This window comes from Pinus tabuliformis, chromosome 1_2, assembly GCF_031772625.1.
Source record: "Pinus tabuliformis cultivar Carrire ecotype Pingquan chromosome 1_2, CPIR1, whole genome shotgun sequence".
Lineage (NCBI taxonomy): Eukaryota > Viridiplantae > Streptophyta > Pinopsida > Pinales > Pinaceae > Pinus > Pinus tabuliformis.
This window is the reverse complement of record NC_142298.1, coordinates 481,129,962-481,136,831: the sequence shown is the minus strand read 5'-3', so window position 1 is coordinate 481,136,831 and position 6,870 is coordinate 481,129,962. Positions and strand designations below refer to the sequence as shown.

Sequence of the window (6,870 nt, the reverse complement as noted above, 5' to 3'; positions counted from 1 at the left end):
ATCATCTTGTCCTTCATAGCTTCTTTCCACTTTTCACTTTTAGAACCTTCTACAGCTTCCTGATAGCACAAAGGTTCATCATCGTTAGCGGTTAAAGGAACTGAAGTAACATAATCATCATACCTTCTAGGAGGACGTTTAATTCTCGTGGACCTCCTTAAAGATGTTTCTGGTACTTTCACAATTTGCTGAATATTATCTGTAGGAACTTCTTCATGATCTGCATCTGAGACATGTTCATGATCTACATCTGAAACTTGTTCATGATTAGCATCTGAACCATGTTCATCTTGATCATCATCAATATTTGAACTGGTTTGAAACTAAATGTGTTGAAGCTTAGATACATTATCCTGTTTCAATTTATCATCTACATCTGAACTTTCAAGTGAGGATTCATTAAATTTAACATCTTTGTTAATGATGATCTTGTGAGTAGTAGGATCCCACAATCTGTATCCCTTAGTCCCATCACCATATCCAACAAAGATATATCTTTTTGATTTAGGATCTAATTTAGAACGCTCATGTTTTGGAACTAGAGCATATGCATCACAACCAAAAACTTTCAATTTAGAATAATCACAAGGATGACCTTTCCATACCTCTTGAGGAATTTTGCATCCTATTGCAGTTGATGGTGATCGATTTATCAAACAACAAGCTGTAGCAACCGCTTCTGTCCATAATTCCTTCTGCAAATTGGCGTTACTCAGCATACTTCTTGCTCTCTCTAAAAGAGTCCTGTTCATGCGTTCATCAACTCCATTTTGCTGAGGAGTATACACAATGGTTTTATGTCTTTCGATCCCAGCTTTCTTGCAAAAACTATCAAATTCCTTTGAAGTAAACTCACCACCATTGTCAGTTCTTAGACATTTAATAGTTCTTCCAGTGATGTTTTCAACTAATGCTCTAAACTGTTTGAAAACTGTAAACACATCAGACTTCTTCTTTAACATGTAGGCCCACATTTTTCTAGAGAAATCATCAATAAAAGATACAAAATATGACGAACCTCCATATGAGGTTGTAGGAGACGAACCCCAAACATCAGAATGGATATAATCAAGGATCCCCTTACTAGTATGTTTTCCAGTTTTAAACTTCTGCTTGCTTTGTTTCCCAAACAGACAATGCTTGCAGAAATCTAACTTATCAGACTTTAAATTAGGAAGTAACTTACGATCAGATAAAATCTTTAAACCTCTTTCGCTCATATGACCCAACCTTTGATGCCACAAACGAATAGAATTACTGTCATTTTCAGACACTGTAGAAACATGATCTGAATCTGCTCTTCCTTCTAACTGAAAAAGATTTCCAACCTTCTTTGCTTTCATTACTAGTAAAATTCCTTTATAAAATTTCATTACTCCACCTTGAATAAAGGTTTTATATCCATTAGTGTCTAGTACTCCTAATGAAATGAGGTTTTTCCTTAGTTCAAGTACATGTCTTACATCAGTTAAAATTTTATTTTTCCCATCAAACATTTTAAGCCGAATGCTTCCAATTCCCACAATGTTACATGTAACATCGTTTCCCATGTAAACTACTCCATCATTGATTGGTTTATAAGTTTTAAACCATTCCCTATGAATACACATGTGATTTGATGCACCAGAATCTAACAGCCAATGTTGATCATGGCTAGACAAATCAACTGATAACACTTCATCACTCATACCTGTCTTGGATGTTGAACCTGTATTTGTCGTGTTTGCTTCTTTCTTCTCTGTTAAAGAGTCTTCTTTGGATGCTTGCTATCTCTTCCAACAATCCTTCTTTAAATGTCCTGATTTGCCACAAAACTAGCACTTTACCTTACTCTTCTTCCCTTTCGATTTTGAACGTGAGTCGCTGTGCTTACTAGAGCGCCTTTCTCTAGAACGACCTCTAGCCATCATTTCTTTTGATGTAAAGGTTTTGGAATTTGACCTCTTCCTTGTCTCTTCGGACAACAAATCTCCAACAAAATCATCAAATTCAAGGGTTTCTGATATACTTAGACTTATAGAAGTAACAAAATGATCCCATGACTCAGGCAACGAGCATAATAAAGTTATAGCTTTATCCTCTGATTCAAATTTTACTTCTATACTTTCTAATTGCACCAGGAGAGTATTAAAGACATTGAAATGATCAGTAATAGCTGTACCTTCCTTCATGCGTAGACTGTACAATTGGCGCTTCAGAAGAATCCTATTGGTTAAGTATTTTGTCATGTACAACTTCTCAAGCTTTGTCCAGAAACCAGCAGCAGTTTTCTCTGACACGATGTTAAACAAAACATCATCCGCCAAACACAATCGAATACCGCTCAGAGCTCTTCCATCCAATTCATTCCATTCATCATCTGTCATGGTGTAAGGCTGTTTGGATTTTCCCAACAGTGCCTTTGCCACGCCTTGTTGCACAAGTAGATCATGCATCTTCACTTTCCAGATTTCGAAGTTATTTTTTCCATTAAACTTCTCGATCTCAAAACGAGCACTTTGAGTTTTTTCCATGTTGTAATAAACAGAATCTCCAATTCCAAATTAAAAAATGCCTTTTCTTTATACTATAAAATGTCTCTGTCGTATCGTGTAATTACAATTTTAAAAGAAAAACAAAAAATTGCAAGTTTATCAGAAGGAAAAACTGCCTGGCGCTTCTCGACGGCGGAAAACCCGCCCCTAAAATTCCTGGCACTCCTCGACAGCGGAAGACCCACGCCTGAAACAAAATCCGTGCAAGGCAGGAAATTGGCACGATTAACCCTTTCGTTTCCGCGCCAATAGCCCTTTCTGGCGCGTTGGCGCGCTGGCGCGACTGTTCCTGGAACTTCCGCGCCAATTAGCGCGACTGTTACTGAATAAACCGCGCCAACCCCTTCTTTAGCTCAAAATTGGCGCTGTTGTTCCAGCCAAAACCGCGCCAACCAAAAAAGCTTCACTTTCCGCGTCTCTGTCACACGTACCAACTCCACAACTAGAGACCTGTAGGTTATGGGCCCTCCACGCTTCCGCTGCGCCGCTCTGATACCAATTGTTAGACCAAACAATGCGCAGTGGAAATAAAAATAAACATACATACACAGTGTTATCACAAAATCGTGTACTAAGGGCTGCTACCTAGAAAGATTTCATGAAACTATTTCAAACCAGGCTCTTAACTAAGGCTTAGCCTCCTTAGTCTGAGAGGGCTCTCTCATAGGTTATTGATATTGAACAAGATGGCTAACTCTTACAAGACACATGAAAAATAAGCTGGCTGGACAGAATTGCTTCCCATTGGGCTTATGGAGTCTCATACATTTCAGTAAACAAAAGCACTGTCTTTTCATGGAAATCAAGGCTCTTTGCATCAGATGTTCAAACATACTTTACAAAACCATAGCTTGCCAAGCATACAGGAAGTCAGAGCATTAAACATGAATTCTGAGTGATTATGCTGTAACAATACTGTAAAAAGAACACTAAGAGAATATACCACCATACATTTGAAAAATATGATCTATTGAGAATCTTGAGAAGAAACAACAACTGTTTTTCTATTACTGTAATCTGCTTCACATAAACCAAAACAGTCTTTTCTAAAAACATCCAACCCCTATTACATTCTAATCTGATCTATTTATAGGAATACATTCTTCCCTCTCTAGAGCGAGCTCCAAGGCTCTATTAACTACTCCTATATGCTATTTAACTAATTCATTAATTACAAAAGCACTGAGCTGTAATTACACAAAATCCTAATCAAACTAAAACACTAATTCCATTCTCCTCGTAACATGATTATTCTTGGATCCTTGACAACTGTCCTCCTTCAGTTAGGCTGAGATAATTGAGCTACAGGTGCAAGGAACGCTGACTTTGGATAACTATTAGCGCTGATGGATCATTTATCATCAGGATCAAGACACCTATTTTTAAGGTCCCTGTCTCCTACCATCCTTCGAAAGTTCAGCAACATGTCCTAGCTCTTTTAATAACCCCAGGTATGGAATGCTGCCATGTTTCTGATATGCTGTAGGTTGTATTGATGGACAGTTGTTTCTCTTCCTCAACTCCCGCTCACAGTATCACAATAGCTTCTCTGCGTTTAAAATCATCACCTACAGCAGTTTCGTAGCGCGCTACGAAACTGCTGTGTGATTTAAAGAAAACACAGTCTTCCTCTAAATTCCTCACAAAATTGAATAGCTGCCTGACATAAGAAGCTAAAACGAAGTTATATGATTCTGGATGAATTCTGGTATCATCCAATGGATCCATGACATGATTACTAGAGGCAGCCTGTCCAGTCCCTCTAACCCTTAAGAAACCTGCAGCATTTATAAATACAAGCCGCTTCATTGCTCCAAGGGTGGTCAATAAGTCTCTACGAGAATAAATACGCTCTGCCCTTAAAATAGCCCTCTGTAAGGATGCAGCTTTTCTCGGACCAAGTCCTGATACAAATTGCAGCGGGGAAACATCCACTCATGGCAAGCAGCCAGGTTTATATCAACGCCAATTTGATTGGTTATTGTAACCATCACCTGCCAAGAGCTGTGTAAAAGGGATTCATCTTTTGCATAGAACCGATCCTTAACCTGTCCACTCTGCTAATGATCACTCCTTAACTCATTCGCTTTGCAAGTCAAATCCACTATGTACATTGCTTTCTGAATACTTTTCACCCGACAGGTAAGGATACTGCCTTCAGTGATCTTTTCTATTGGATCAATATCTCTATCATCAGAAAGTTCTTCCTTCATAATTATTCCTGTCAATCCTGATTCCAGATCACATACTACACGATTATTTTGGACAAAACGAACAGTTGCTTGTACAATCTTCCCTTCAGAAAGACTCTCTTCACTTTCTCCAGTAAGCAAATAAAATTCCTCATCTTGTGTTGGTGGTTTATGTTCAGGCCGCCATTCCTCAAAACCTTTTAGTAGCTCAACTTTAATATCACTCAGTTTCATGCCAAAGTTAATCAAAGAAACAACAGTACATCTTGTCATCTCTCTCTTGCTGAATCATTGCAGATATATAAGCTCTGTCAACCTCTCACAGTTAAGCCTATGAACACGGCCTTTTCGATCCTCACTTAATAACAAAGTTGGCAACGCTTTGAGTTACTTGAATTGCGTCTGCAGAGTGAGGAATTGTTGGTATTTCCCATTCAAATGTATTTTTCTTTGGATGCCACTGTACAGCAGTCACTGGATGATTGTAGGCCTCCATAGTTGAGACATATGTCATGGTGACAGTGTCCAAAGGTGTAGCATCGTCACAGCTTAGTTGAGCTTATTTGGTGGTATGTTCTCCACACAGCTTGGGAAGCCTAGCAATGTAACCATGCCAACATTGATAGATGACGCCGACGCTTTTTGATCATTTGTATGGGATTGTGGCTTCTGCATGCGCGAGAGGGCACCACAGTAAAGAGCATTGCTAGGCAGAGGCAACTCAGTTTTGTTGTTTATCTCTGGATTCACAACCCTTACATATGTTTCCTGACCCAGATACCAGGTATCTAGATTTTTAGCTCGGAGATTCCACATGCCAACATTATCTAGAGATACTAGAATTGTTGTCCAGGCATTGGGGAAAACCTGTGCTGTGGCATGAGCAACTCCATCCCGAGAACGAAAAAGGCATAGCCATCCATGTGATAACTTTGCACAGTTGTATCATTATTCTGTAGAATGATTTCCATGAATCCTTTATAGGTGCCGTTAATTATTGACGTATCAAGCTTTGGTGTCCTGTTCATTTGTCTGTCTGGGAAATCAAGTTTGAAGTATCCGGTTAGATTAAAATGATCAGCAAGCTTGAGTGGAGTTGTAGGAGCTTGGTAGGGGATCCCATTCAAAGTGCAACATCGTTTCCCATTGACCAATTCTGGTGGCTTGTTTTTCAACACAAAGACCTGAGTGACATTGATAGATCCATTTGAAAGACCCCTGTGGATTAGGCCTCGCAGCCCCGGCAGATACATTCCACCTGATAGATTTTGCCTGGTTCATAGAGAAGTACTTGTCATAATAATCATCTGGACCATCTGGAAGAGGCCCTTTTGCCTTACCTTTAGAATTGGAATAATGCAATATTGCCACACCCGTGACATTGGACCAAATAGTTGTATTAACAAAGCGCGCACTTGCCACCATGTAATAATCACTGCTTGCATTCTGGTCCATCGTCACCAGGAATGAGTAAGACTGACCAACATGAATATCCAAGTTTGTGTAATTTTGTTGTGATGTATAGGACCCTTCTGTCTCCGCAAGCAGCAAATTATGATTCTGGATTCTGAAGTTCAAAGAAGTTGAATCTTGCAAACCACGATGCAGATATAGCAACATATGTAACAGGGCAGCACAAGGTTTGCAGTCACCATTTTGTAAAGAAAGATTAGGTGCTAATTTCTCACACAGCACAACCTTGCCTTGCGCTCTCTTCCACAACATATTATCAGTCTAAAGATCAAGATGACTCTGCGCAAACAAGCCCCGAGCAAACACGTAAGGAACGCAGAGGGACACGTAAACGTAAGGAAGGCAGGGAGCTGTCAAAAGTTTCGTAAGGATAGGTGCCACAATTTCTCGAAGCGCCCACAGACCACGCAAACGAGAAAATCCATCTGCTCTGACTTGGTCAAATTTGATAAGCCCACTATCATCTGTCAACAGTGCCATTTGACCTAGCATCACCAGTCTTGTCCAGATCTTGAGAAATATGAGTTCCGACGCCCAATCTTGATAAATACCGAACACAGGACTTTCATTGATGAGTACACGCAAAGGCACTATCACCAACAGCTCAAATAATATAGCATCCAATGTTGAAGGCATAAAGATCATTGCATTTGATCCCATGTGTAATAGGA

The 6,870-nt window shown here is 39.6% G+C and overlaps 1 pseudogene; it reads right to left on the bottom strand.

Annotated features, from left to right (window-relative positions):
* Nucleotides 1-5,275: 5,275 nt before the first annotated feature.
* Nucleotides 5,276-6,451, bottom strand: LOC149206426 (monocopper oxidase-like protein SKU5 pseudogene; annotated as a pseudogene).
* Nucleotides 6,452-6,870: the final 419 nt, after the last annotated feature.